At 42.1% G+C, this 14,590-nt stretch overlaps 1 protein-coding gene across 1 annotated transcript in view; it reads left to right on the forward strand.

Annotated features, from left to right (window-relative positions):
- The window catches only part of ITGA9 (integrin subunit alpha 9), a 686,274-nt gene that overhangs the window by 630,883 nt on the left and 40,801 nt on the right, over positions 1-14,590 (forward strand). The window lies entirely within an intron of this gene.

Consider the following 14,590-nt stretch of genomic DNA (forward strand, 5'->3'; position numbering starts at 1 on the left):
TTAAGTCATCGTAATGGAATGTAAAGCTCAGGAAGGTTCTTTCAGGGGTTGCTGACATCAGACAAAATGGTTTGTGTGATGATGTCAGCTGCTTTGCGACAAAGTTATCTCAAGTTTGTTAAACCATTTTACTAAATGATAACTGAATATGAGGGACACAAAATGTGATGGAGCAGGAATGATTCAAAAGGCATGGAGAAATCACACATAAACAACCTTACGCGGGACTACAACTTTCCCAGACACATCAGTATAACTTTCTTTAAGCTATGAACATTAAAAATGAGTTCTTTCTGTACCTCCAAGTCAGTCTTCATTCCTTCCTGATATAGTTCATATTTTATGCACAGTAAGGAAGTAATTCTTTAAGGGACTTGAGCATGTAGAACAGGGTTTTACATATTCAAGTGAACTCATAAAATTGCCTGGGAATATATTCGAGTATAAAGTCGGCACATAAACACATACCCCCGAATTCTATAAAAGTTGCAATAAATTGCCTGTGCAAATTTGGGCACATGCCCAATTTGCACACACAATTTAATTGAGTAACGAGTTAATTAGTGCTGATAATTGGCTTGTTAAAGCAATTGGCACTAATTAGATTTATTTGCAATTATTTATTTGTTGCATTTGTATCCCACATTTTCCCACCTTTTTGCAGGCTCAATGTGGCTTACATGGTACCGTAATTGGCATTAACCGATTTCGGTATGAACAAATACAAGTTGTGATTAATATCAAGGTGATATTATGGTAGAGTGAGATACATATATGGTAAAGACAATTGGGGAGAACTTAGAGAGGGAAAGGAAGAGTTAGCATATGTCCGTTACGATCTTTGGTTAAGCTATGTCGGAGATGTCCAGGTTTTTTATGTTGGGTCGGTGGTGTATGCCCTTCTGAACAGTTCTGTTTTTAGTGCTTTCCGTAAATTCATGTGGTTGAGTGTGGTTTTTACTACTTTTGGTAGTGCGTTCCACAATTGTGCGCTCAGGTAGGAAAAGCTGGAAGCATGGGTGGATTTGTATTTGAGTCCTTTCGCTGCTTGGGTAATGGAGGTTTAGGTATGATTGTGCTGATTTTATGGTGTTTCTGGGTGGTAGGTCAATGAGGTCTGTCATGTATCCTGGTGCCTCGCCATAGATGATTTTGTGACCTGTCGTGCAGATTTTGAATGCGATACTTTCCTTGGCACTAATTAGATTTATTTGAAATATGAGTGCGTAAATTTAGGCACACGTGTGGAAATGGGAGGTGGGAGATGGGTGGAATGGTGGCGTTCCTAAAAATTACACGCCACATTTCAGTTGGTGCTAGTGTCCGCACATAAAGTTTGACGTGTTTCCCAGGTGTAAGCGTTATTCTATAAACCGCACCTAACTAAGTGTGGTTTACAGAATAGTGCTTTTTTTTGGCACCACATGTAGGATTCATCCCATAGGGGGCAATTCTGTAACTGGCTGCCTTCATTTAGGCACCCCAAGGCCACATATTATGAACTTGTTCTTTAAAGGAACCTAGGTTCCATGCTTAATATTTAGGTCCCCACGATTACACCAGCCACGGAGCTGGTGTAAATGTGGGCACATACATGTAGCAAGGATGTACATCACTTACACCCGTGAAGGGTAAAATATGAATGAAGTGTATAGATTCTTTGCTTTCTTACCAGGCTACTAAAATAGGCAAGGAAATCTCCTCTATGATAGTTCAGGCATCAGGCTGTGTGCGTTTTAGACATCTATTTCAGATGTTTCACAATTATGGAAGGGCATGAATGTATTAGTTTTAATGAATTGATGATAATTTTATAATTCCTGGTTTGTCCAGTCTCTTTGTGTGCAACCCGCATAGTACTGTTACTGTGAGGTATTGCAGGCTATAAAAACAAAGCATTATGTTATGTTACGTTAAGTTATATATATAACTGGGAGACATGCCTGTGCCATGCTCATGCTCCGCTCCTGTGTACCCCCACCCACCTTGCAAATACCTACTATATAATTTAAGCAGGCTTTTCAATAATAGCAAGTAGACATCCTGTTTGCACCTATGCGGGTATGTATACACATATGAGACTTTGTTCAGTAAATGGTGCCAAAGTTTGGGCACCAGAAAAACACTGGCATAAAGGGAGTTCAAAGCTCTTTTTAGAATGGTGCTTAGAGCCCATTCCCGCGCCCAAATTTGGGCGTCAGTATTTACGCCAGCTGAAATGTGGTATAAATGCTGGTGCCAAACTCATGCCTTCTTTTGAGTTGTGCACTAGAGGATTTAGGCGCACTGGGTTATAGAATAGCGCCCAAGAATATGCGTACGCAAATTCTTAACAATGCCAATTAACTGCAATAATTGTTGACATCAATTTATTGCAGTTAATTAGCTCATAAGCCAATTAATTTGCATGTGTGTCTTCTATTAGCACCCAAATTTGGATGGCATATATAGAATACAGGGGATGGGATTGGTTTTATTCAATGGTGCCCATATTTGGACGCACTGGCAAAAATTGGTGCAGAGAGCTATTCTATAAAGGCTTTCCAAGTTGAGCGCTCTTTATAGATCAGCACTTAAAGCCTATTCCTGCTCCAGAATTTGAGCACCGGTATTTACACCAGCTGAAACCTCCTGAAACTCTTGGCATTTGGACGTGGGAATGGTGCTACTCTATAACTCCACGTGCAATTTTTTTTGGAACGCCTCTTCACTGTCTCTAGCCACACCCCCTTTTGAGTTGTGCTCTAGGGCAGGGGTAGGCAACTCTGGTCCTCGAGAGCCGCAGGCAGGTCAGGTTTTCAGAATATCCACAAAGAATATGCATGAACTTGATTTGCATACACTGCCTCCATGGTACACAAATCTATCTCCTGCATATTCATTGTGGATATCCTGAAAACCTGACCTGCCTGCGGCTCTCGAGAACTGGTGTTGCCTACCCCTGCTCTAGGGGATGTAGGCACGTGAGGTAATGGGAAAGGAGAACTACATTCAAACATAGGAGCCAGATTTTTAAAATTATTGGGGGTGCTAAGCCCAACGGAAATAACCCCGCCCTGGACACACGCAAAAAAATTTCTCAATAGTGGCGGTGCTCAATCATCCACAGCACCCACAGAGCTGGCTCCTATGCATTCAAATCGGTTTACATAGTATATACAGGTGCTTATTTGACCCTGGGGCAATGGAGGGTTAAGTAACTTGCCCAGAGTTACAAGACTAGCACCTAAGAAGATGCATGTGTAAATTCTTAATAATGCCTATTAACTGCAATAATAAGTTATTCACGTTAATTGGCACTGGTTAGGATTTGCATTCACATCTTGCTGCATGCTATTCTATAACACTGGGCACCCAAGTCCCATAGCGTGTAATAATAAATAATAATAAAAACTTTATTTCTAACCCGCTATATCTGAGCGGGGAACAAAATTACATAAAAAATAAAATAAACTGATACAACAATAAATGAAAACAAACAATAATAGAAAATCATACTTACTATAACTAATACAAACTTGCATATAACTACAACAACAATACAAAGTCAAGCACTGCTATAAAACAAAACACTATCATTCATCTAATGACCCATATGCTTGAATAAACATATGGGTTTTTAAATCTCATGCCCATACCCCTCTCATAACCCACCCATGGTCATGAGAGGGACATGGTGCATTCTACAAATTTATGCAGAGTGTTACAAAATACCACAGATGTGTGCCTAAATTGGGCACCAGGAATTATACCAAATTTAGGCATGTGAATCAACGCTGCACTCTATTTCGTAAAGGGTACTCAACCCTGAGCACCTTTTGTAGAATAGCGTTGGGTGCCAATGTGGGTGCCATTTACTGAATCTGGTTCTGTGTGTGTAAATGTTTAGAATACTAGCACTATGTACATATGATTTATTAGGCATTTTCTATACCATCTTTTGTGTGGCATATCATTCCCTGGATTCTATTTACGGCACCCAAATTTAGATGCCAAAATTTGCATGCTGATAGAAGATGTGCACGCAAATTAATTGGCTTATGAGCCAACTGTAATAAATTGAAGTCAAAGAATTGTTAGCACCCAATTATTGCTTTTAATTGGCTCATTACCCAATTTATTTGTGCCGGAGAACGTGGTGAAGGTTCACTTGGCAGAGTTTAAAAAGGGGTTAGAAGGTTTCCTAAAGGACAAGTCCATAAACCACTACTAAATGGACTTGGGAAAAATCCACAATTCCAGGAATAACATGTATAGAATGTTTGTACGTTTGGGAAACTTGCCAGGTGCCCTTGGCCTGAATTGGCCGCTGTCGTGGACAGGATGCTGGGCTCGAAGGACCCTTGGTCTTTTCCCAGTGTGGCATTACTTATGTACTTATGTATCTCAGGATTACGTCCAAATTTCGGTGCTCAAATTTGGATGCCCTTTATAGAATCTGGGGGATAACGTGCACATAAATGTAGGTACCTAGGTTATAGAATTGAATTTGTGTAAGGACCTGCCTAGTTTTAGACAACAAGAATGTGCATTTATGTTCAGTTTTCAGCTAAGCACTATTCTGTCAGAATTTGCCGATAGTGGTACATCCTTTACAAGTGGGCATTCACATGGGCAAGGTGCACCATTTACAGATGTACAATGATCTACATGCATTCTTTAATATTCTAGGCACATAGATTTACAATACACCAGCTCTATGGCTAGTATAAGTTATTGTGCCTAAAATATAGACATGCATATCTGTTATGCTGGTATTCGATATATATATATATATATATATATATATATATATATATATATATATATATATATATATATATATATATATATATAAAGTAGGTAAAAGTAGGTATCTGTTGGAGTTTTGGACATGTTGCTGTGGACTATGTGATAAGGTAAATAAAAGAGAAATGGGTTTTTCAAGACAGCCTAGAACAAAGAATCTTGCAACACCGGTCTCTTTATTCCTTCCCATGGCTCAGCACACCCTAATGCAAACTCCGAGCTGGCGAAGGGTTTACTGCGGGAGAAGCACCCATGTTTGGTGCACTGCCCGCTGAGCATTGGGGAGAAATTCAGGATGAACTCTTTAGCATGCATTTGTATGCTCATTTTGATCAGAGCCAGCGAGCTCATTGTTTCATGTGCTTGTTGGCTCTGAACATTCAGCGTTAGCAAATGCCTCTAGTGCCCGTATTTGCCTCTAAGCATCAGGGCCTGAGAGTAGAAGCTGTGGTCAGCCTGTTCAAGAACAACTTCAGGCATTTTGAAGCTTCAGCATGAAGAGGTGTCAATGTGCTGTTGCTACCCCAAAACTGCTGATGTTTGTAGGAAGGGAGAGTGGTCTGATGCCATTGTCCTTCTAACTCGGCTATTAGATTGCTCTCTCGTCAAGGGGATTGATGTACCATGGCTAGTCATAGTATCTTCTAATGTCATTCATTTCTCTTCCTTGGCAGATACTTTAGGCATATATGCTTGGTCTGGTTTTTCCCCTTTTTTACACCTTCTCTTCTGCCTTTCATCACTGAAAGTCAGTCCAATATGCCATGCTTACCTTTATATAGTACTTTTCTTGTAGGAAAAAAAGGTACCGGTACTCATTATGGGCGGGGTCACCATCTATGGCTCCACCTCTATGGTAGCCACACCAACACTGTCTTTGGCTGCTATAAACGTAACTGGCCAGTGCTGAATATTAACTTGGCTGGTTAAGTTTAAGCTGGCTGACAAAAAAGAAATTCTAATATTTAATAACAGTCATCGGAAATGGCCAAGCATTGAATATCCGGGCTCAGTGCCGATCGTGAGACTTAGCTGGCCTGCCTCTTGGGCAGAATATTATCCAGATCGTGAATATCTCTAAAACCTGACTGGCTAGGTGTGTCCTGAGAACTGGGTTGAGAACCACTGTTGTAGATGATAAGAACTTGCAACTTGTTAAGGGTCTGTTCGGTATAGACTTCCTCAAATTATTACAGATTTTCGATTTTCAATATGTATCCTGAAATCCCAGTAGTTATTTTTTTTTTCTTTCAAAGGACTTCCTGGCTGGCTCTTCTGCAATGCAGTGCCACTGATTTACTGAGCCAGTTTCAGAGGATCTTTAATTAAAAAAAGAATGGGAAAATTCTAGAAAGTAAAATAAGTCTGCTTGACTGATTTCTGAGACTTAGGGACTGTAGATAAATTCATAGCATGTAAGGAAAGAATAAAATATCTGTGTCCTTGAAATAATAGAATTATAGATGTGGCTACTGAGGGCAGACAACATATATACAAACTGCTGTGTGTGTAGATAGCTCCCCTTTGAAGAAGTGGCTAGTTTTTCTCAAGACATATACTCTCCATGGCAACCTTGGCAGAGCTAGGATGGGGAAGTTTAGTCAGGAGGACATTGTCAAGATCATGAAGGATAAAATCTCTAAACTGGGGGAAGTCAGAGAGGCTGAGGGAAGTCTCGAAGGCCCTGCTAGCAATATCTGAGAGACCCCATGTGTTCTATAACTTATAAGGTAGGACTGGCTCTCTGTTTTGTGTTGTTTTTTTTTTTTTTTTTTTAGTTATTATCCTGAATAAAGGACTTTTGATCTTTAAATTGCCTCAGTTTGTTTATAGGCCTCCAAGAGACCCAGGGCTTGAACACTCTCCCATGTTATCATATATGGTGTTAGTGGAGAGACACAAATCCCTCCACAAAAGACAGAAGTGTAATTTTGCCTAAAGGGAGTAGCCCTGCCCTAGAGAGGGACTAGAAGAAATGAAATTTGAGCTGAACAGGCAGGATTTTGTTTTAATGGTGCTAGTTTTGTGGGTGCAGAGCTGGATGGTAGATGTGTCCCAGTATCATCGGTCAGAATCTAGGATGGAAAATTTGTTGCACTCATTGTTAGAGGGGGAGCAGCAATCTGAGAACACAATACAGGTTTTGCAAGTACAAGTTGGAGCTGCGGTAGGTATTGACACAGCTCAAAGGAACGGAATCCCAACTGGAAATGTGGTCAAAAGCTATGCTGAACAGACAGAAGCCTCCTCTGGCTGAGATGAGACTCAGAAAGGATGAACTAGCCAGAGAGAGATGGAGAACAGATTTGCTGCAGGTACAGCAAGTATGAAAACCTAGTATAAAGATGCACTAGTTGAAGTGAGCCAGTTACACACCTAGCTGAGGCAGCAGAAATTTATAATGAAAGAGCTTTGCTGGAAGGAGAGGTAGATCAACCAGAAACACCAAAATCTGTCTGAGAAGAGAATGGGTGGAACTTGGAAGTAATAAGGAGACTGCAGAAACTGCAAGAACAGCTGAAGAAGAGTGTCCCAGCTGAAAACGTAGAGTTTGTTCACCAATGGAGTGAATGAGATAGCTGAGCAGCTGGTAGTCATAAAAGGGGAGCTGACAGTAATAGTAGTAAAAGATCAAGGCTCTCAAGACCCAGATGTATCTGCTGACAGTCAAAGCCCAGGGCTATCAGGCCAAAGCAGAGGCTTCAAGAGTAGAAGCATAGCATCTGTGATAGGACTTGGCAGCAACAGTACCATCTGTGACAGTATACTGAGCTGCAGAGGCACCTAAAATAATTCAAGCACAATGATAATGAGGCACAGGCTAAGGCCCTAGTGCTACAGGCCATTAGCACTGAGCCTTAGATTCAGGTGAAGGAAGCCATTCTCTAGGAGTATAACACACGAAAGAGAAAAGGTACTCTGGCAGGAATGTATACAGCTGGTTGCATCAAATGTGGAGTTAATTCAGCAGCTTCTGGACTTGCAGGACAAGGCCAGCACAGACTTTGTCAGTGTGCATGGGCACGGAGATAAAGTGGCAGTGCTGGAAAGTGGCATACAGAGACTGTATGTGCAGTGCCTGGCCCATCATGAATACAACCAAGGGTTAGAGCTGGACTGGCTGGAATCAGCAGGGTAGAGTGAAACCCCAGAGTTGAGGCACTTATTCCCAGAACAAGGAAACAAGACCTCTGAGCCCCAGCATCCAGACCCTGTTGGAAAAGAAACTCAGCCAAGAGCCTGCTAGTACTGGATCTCGTGAAATCCAGACTGCAAGGCCAAAGCTTGAATGGGTCAAAGGAGGAGAGTAAGTCCAAGAGAGTACAAGCTGAAATCAAGGAGTGGATGGAGTTAAAGAGAATCAGCAAGCCAGTTTTGACTTTGAGACATCTGTAATGATGTAATTCCCAGCACAGTGGTGAGGCTGGTGTTAAGCAATGACAGTGTACCAAAGGAACTAAGAATAAATTACTTGCTAATATTTGGAAGAAAATTTGGATTGATTTATGTGCTCTAATACAGCAGTTGTGGAAAAAGAAGAAGAAATATTTAATTCCTTCAAGGTCATTTAATAGAGGTTCATGATACAATGCGAGGTTGAGATGGACAAGTGAGTTCCAGAGCACAGACTGAGGGAAGTGAGCTACAGGGTGCAAGATCTGTGATGGATGGGGTGGAAATACAGCTGCAGAGGGCACAGAAAGGTTTTGGCAGTGAACGAAGAGATATTGAACCAACTCAGACATATTCCCCCTATCATCTTGGATGCCCAATTTTATGCTTAGTGTGCAAAGCTGGGTGCCCATTTTATAGAATAAAGCCAGTTAATGCCCGTTAACAACCAGTTCAAGTTTCAAGTTTATTCATGATTTACTACTTCGCCCGTCAAAAAACATGTCTGGGTTGCTTACAATCTAAAAGTTGACAAAAGAGAGCGAGAGATTAGAGGTGAGTAAAAGAAGAAGGGCAGGATAGAAAAGAAGGGGATATAGATGGGAGGGGTGTTGTTTGGTCCAACAAGCTCACATCCATGGACTGCAGCAAGAGAATGTTTTACGTTCCGTTCTAAAGGTCTGGAGAGATGTTTGATGTTGAAGAGATAGGGTAATTTGTTCCAGTGATCAGGGCCTTGAACTAAGAAGATTGCCTTTCTAGTATGTTGGTAGATAATTTCTCTGAATGATGGTGCAATCAGAAGGTTATGAGATGCTGATCGTAGATTTCTAGAATTTGAATAAGGGATAAGCTTACGGTATGATGGTTCTCCTAACTGATTGATTTTATAAACTAGTAGTAAGATTTTGTAAATGATACGGTGGGACAGGGGGAGCCAGTGGGCTGTTTTCAAGAGTGAAGTAACATGTTTAAACTAATAGCCAATTATTGGCTTAAATTGGTGTTCATTGGTGTGAATTGGCACCAATTGGTAGTTGTACAAACAACTGACCTTAGTCATTATTCTAGGGGGAGTGGTCATGGGACGGGCATGGGTGGGTCAAGAGTGTGCCGAGGAGTTACGCGCACATATTATAGAATACTAAGGGTTATGTGCCTAACTGCCAACAACTAGGCACGATCACTTACTGTAGCCTTTGACATGGCATAAGTGCTTGCTCCTAAAGTGAGGCACGAAAGTACAAACTTATACTAGTATTCTATAATGGCAGTTCCATGTGGAACTGCCATTATAGAATTCACACTCGGTGCACCCCATCCTTGAGCCTAAATTTATAGAATTTACTTCATTAAGTGCTGCTGAATGAGAGAAAGCCAAGGTGACTTTTGAAATGCTAGAAAGGGAAGGAAAGTTCCTGTAACATGTCCCCAGGATCTGGAAAAGTGTTCACTGCACAGCCCCAAAGAGTAGGGTTGACCTGGCAGAGGTAGGCGTTCGCTAGTGAAGATTTGGCAAGTAAGTATGTGGATGGGTTGGGTGGGGATGAGAATGGGGTGAAAAGGATTTGGTTGGTTGGTGAAGAAATGGTAGAAGCATCAAGTGGGTGGGAGGGGTGAGAAGGGGGGAAAACATTGAGTGAATGGGTGAGAGAATATGTGGAATGAGGTGAGAATGTGGGAAAGAACATCAAGTGAGTGGGCAGGGTGGTCTCTAGTGGAACAGGGAGTGGAGTTACCCCTCCACCCATCAATCCTTCACAGTTACCCCTCCAAAATGATCCCCTACCTCTGTCATCCATAAATAAAGCCCCCCCCCAAAAAAAACCATCCTCTAAGTTAAAGTTGGCACACAGAGACAACATAGCTACACACATTCACACAGAGCAAGGTTGGAAAGAATTCCATGAGCCATGCTCTACATGCTTTGCCCACTTCTTGTATAAGGAAACGTACCTATCTCTAGGCAAGCATGCAGAAATATTTATTTGGTAAAAAAAATTTTGTAATTGTATCCTTTGATATACACTGTAGTGGAAACTTTCTCTGTTCCTTGTAGCCATCCCTTCTTATATCCCCTTGTGGTATTCACTATTGCTCACACATCACCTTTGTGGTCTTTCCATACAAAAGACCATATGTTTCTCTGCATCTAGATGTTTTACAGATGTTCACGTTTGGAGAACAATTTAAGATGTGGGTTGGCAGAGAATTGCCATTTTTCTTGTTTTATTTTCTTAATTTATTCTGATGGAATGCAACAGTGAACAATATGAGTTATAAGCTACCATTATTCATAATATAACCAGAAACAGGTGAACAATACCATTGCATTGTACAAGTGACAGCTCATGGAGCTTAACATGTTTTGCTAGTTTTCCCAATTGTTTTAAATGTAAAATGTATTTGGTTGGCATGCAGTTCAAATATGTGAACTACAGATAACCTGGAAAGGACGCTCATTGTTTAATTTTAAGCTCTCTCTTGTATTCTGTATTGATTTCCAATCACAAAAATTTGAGAAGGTGCACTGCTAATTAGCTGTAATAGCAGTTTGCTCCGTTTCTATGGTAGTGATAAACATATGTGGCCATCTCTGGGGAAAGGTCCAAAATGTTGTGAATGGCTGATTTTTTTTATGTCAAGGGTCCATAAACAGTCTGCAAAAGTTACACGTTTGAACTTCTATAACTTTTTTATTTTATTTTATTTTTTCACGTAAAAGGATGGGATTTAGACTATTGTATTTTCAAACTGTTTGCTCTAACAGAATTCATTAAAAACTCATTTTTTGTTTCTGGTGACTTTAGTCACCTTTTCCCAGAGATGGTCACGTATACATTTTTTATCCATGTAAAGGGCAATTCTGTAACTAAGCACCTGCAGTTATGTGCTCCTTGCATGTATAAATACAAAGAAAATTAGCATTTATGCGTGTCCTAAGTGCTGTTCTATGAAGGCACCCCCATAGTGCTATAGCATGTAAACACAAGGGGAGCATATATGTGAGTAGAGCATGGGTGGAACATGAGCAGGGGTCTCACTTATGCATGTAAAGTATGCATTTCAGACATGTTTAGGAGCCAACAGGTGGGCCAACCCCAACCCCCGCCAGCCAAGGTCGTCTTCTTCGTGCAAAAGGCTTCCTCCTTCTGTTTCTGACGTCCTGCACGTACAACGGGCAGGACGTCAGACTCACAGGATGAAGCCTTGCAGATCAGCTGTCTGCAAGGCTTTGTTCTGTGTCAGAAACAGAAGGAAGCCTTGCGCGGGAAGAAGAGGACCTCGGCTGGCGGGGGTTGGGGTCCCCTGCCAGCAAAGGCAGGCGATGGGAGGGGGGGTCGAGAGGGTCATCGGCAGGGGGGTCCAGGGCCAAATCTATGGGGGACCAGGCCCCCCCAGGCCCACGTAGCTACGCCACTGTGTTGGGCACATAAGTATGAATCCTGGAAGTATTGACGAACCAATAAAGACTGCATTTATTCTTAGGATCTGCTTCTCTTTGTGTTTCAAAAAAGATGCCTTTTATATATTTATACATATTTTTAACAATAGTACTCTGTTTTAATCCAGTATGCTGCACAGGAAAGGGGTGCTAAATTAGTTTTGCAAAATTAAGGAAAACTATCTCAAGAGTATGAATAATAGTTAACAATCAGTACATCCCTTCAGTTCTGCAGCAAGATGTATCTGTATTGTTAAAAGTCCTCTGTTCCAGCCCTGAGCTGAGGTTCAGAGAGTAGGAAGGAAGGAAAAGAGCTATAGGTAGAATCGTTACCATAAAATATATCAGGAGTGCTCAGTGTTGGTCCATGTGGTCCATATCCCAATCATGTTCTCAGGATTTCCTCAATGAATATGCGTGAGATCCATTTGCAGGTGGATTTTCTCAGCAGGACCTCCCTAGATTTGGGGGAGTGGGAGCTCTCTGATGAAGTGTTTCAGCTTGTACTGAATCATCAGGGGCGAACATTTCTGGGCTTGATGACCACCAAGTGCAATGCCAAAGTGGAGAACTTCTTCAGCCGCTGGAGGGATCCAGGATTGTCAGACCTTGATGCTCTTCTCATGCTGTTGCCGGGCAACATTTTGCTGTATGTCTTCCCTCAGTGTCCTATGGTGAGCCAAGTGATCAGAATAATTGCACTACATCTTAGCCGAGTCATACTGGTGGCTCTGGACTGGCTGAGAAGGCCCTGGTATGCGGATCTCATCCAGCTTCTGGATGGGCATCCGGTTCGGCTCCAATGGGAGCAGGGGCTTCTGAGGCAAGGCCCAGTACTAATGGAGGATCCTTTCCCCTTTGGTCTTATGGCTTGGCCACTGAAAGGGCACAGTTGAGATGCAAGGTATGCATAAACTCAGTGATTGCTACTTTCCGAGCTCAAAAGTTCTCTACATTGGTGGCATATGCGAGAGTGTGGAGAACCATCGAGGGTTGGTGCTCGGAGAGGACAATTTTTGCCTTTCTCTTCCTTGCTTGCTGTTATCTGAGCCTTTCTTCAGTGAGGCTTGGAGACGGGTTTGGCACTGGGGTCATTGAAGGTTCAGGTAGTGGCTCTGGCATGTTTCAGAGGCCAGTTGCAGAATACTTCCCTGGCTGCACATCCAGATATTATCAGATTTTTGAAACAGGTGGGCCATCTACGGTCTACCTTCCATCCTGTATGTCCAGACTGGAACCTCAACCTGGTTCTTAGGGCTCTGCAGAAGGCACCATTTGAGCCTCTTAAGAAGGCTCCAAGGACCTGACTTTAAAGACAGTTTTTTTGGTGGTTATTGCCTCGACACACCATGTTTAAGTTTCAAGCCCCTTCTTGTCGACACCCTTTTCTCCAATTCTCAGAAGTGGGGGTGTTACTACAGGCTATTTCATCCTTCTTCCGAAGGTGTTTTCAGCATTCCACATTAATCAGTCTGTGGACCCTCCCGTCCTTTTACAGGGAAGATTGTAGTGATCTGTTTCATCCCTGAGACTGTTGGATGTGCATCGGAAACCGCTGAGCTAGCTTAATGTCACTAGTAGTTTTGGAAGTCAGACAGGCTCTTTGTCCTCTTCAGTCAGCAGAAACAGGGTTTGGCAGCATCTAAACCCACAATTGCATGGTGGTGGAAGGAAGCTATTAGATCAGCTTACATTCTAGTTGGGAAATAGATGTTTGCCGCTTTGTGAGCGCACTCTATATGAGGCATATGGCTGCTTCCTGGGCGGAGACTGCTTTGGTCTTGCTGGCAGAAATTTGTAGGACAGCGATATGGTCATCCCTTCCCACCTTTGTCAAGCATTATAGGGTAGATGTGGTGGCTCGCTCAGATTCAGTGTTCAGAGCTTCGGTTCTGCAGTCGATAGGAATGGGTGCCCGCCCTGTTTAGGGATTGCCTTTGAACATCCCAGAAGTGCTGGAGTAGTCGGAAAGGAATATGTGGAAGGAGAAACAATGTCTTACATGATCATTTTCTTTCCATTAGATTTTCACACTATTCCAGAAGCCCTTCCATTGATTCTGGCCTAGCAAACCTTCAGAAGTCTTGGTTTTTCCTGCTACATTGCTACTGTCATGCTTCCCAGTAGGGTTACTGTTCTCCTGGCATTTTTCAGTTGTATTGTTGAGGCAGTTTGGTTGGTTTAAGATTGTTGTTTCAGCCTTGACATTGTTCTCTTTCTTGTGTTCTACTTGTCTACTTAGATACTGAAGGGCTTTTCTGGGCTTATATGTTACAGCTCTCTTTAGTGTTCTCTACCTCCATCTGCTGGTTCATGGACATAACTATCCACACAAATTTTGGAATAGTTTGAAGGACTAATGGAAAGAAAATTATCAGGTAAGATATAATTTCTTCTTACTATCTCCTCATGAGGTGGCTATCTTGACAACTTGCACATGGATACAAGTATGGGGAAGAAGGAAGCCTCTGAAGGAAGGAGGATTAAAGGTTTCCACTGATCCTGGAAGTTTTAAGGCGGATTCAGTGACAAAGGGCCAGGGTTCTATGAGTAAGAAGTGCCTGCCATCACACCTGCGTCCAGTCTTCAGGTGTTGCCTGGTATTTAGGATGTTCAAGGAGAAAAACAGATCCATATTACATAGCAGAATCCCCAGACAGAGGTGAAAAGGAGTTTCCCTACTCAAGTGCCTGTAGTGCTGACTTACCTTAAGGACAGGTGAATTGATTGTGCCAGTGGCTGCACTAGTATAGGTTTAAGATGACTCAGCAAATATCTAGGCTACACAATTGATCGAGTTGTATGTGTGAGATAAATGTGCAAGTGCTCAGCTGACAAAGTTTTGTAAATCCAGGACAGCTCAGGATAAGAATACAGTACAGATCCCACAAGCATGGAGAAAAGGGGAGTTTTTTTCAGGTATCCCTGCAGTACTAAAGATGCACTGCAACTAGCCCTGGATGT

Source organism: Microcaecilia unicolor, chromosome 1 (assembly GCF_901765095.1).
Source record: "Microcaecilia unicolor chromosome 1, aMicUni1.1, whole genome shotgun sequence".
NCBI lineage: Eukaryota > Metazoa > Chordata > Amphibia > Gymnophiona > Siphonopidae > Microcaecilia > Microcaecilia unicolor.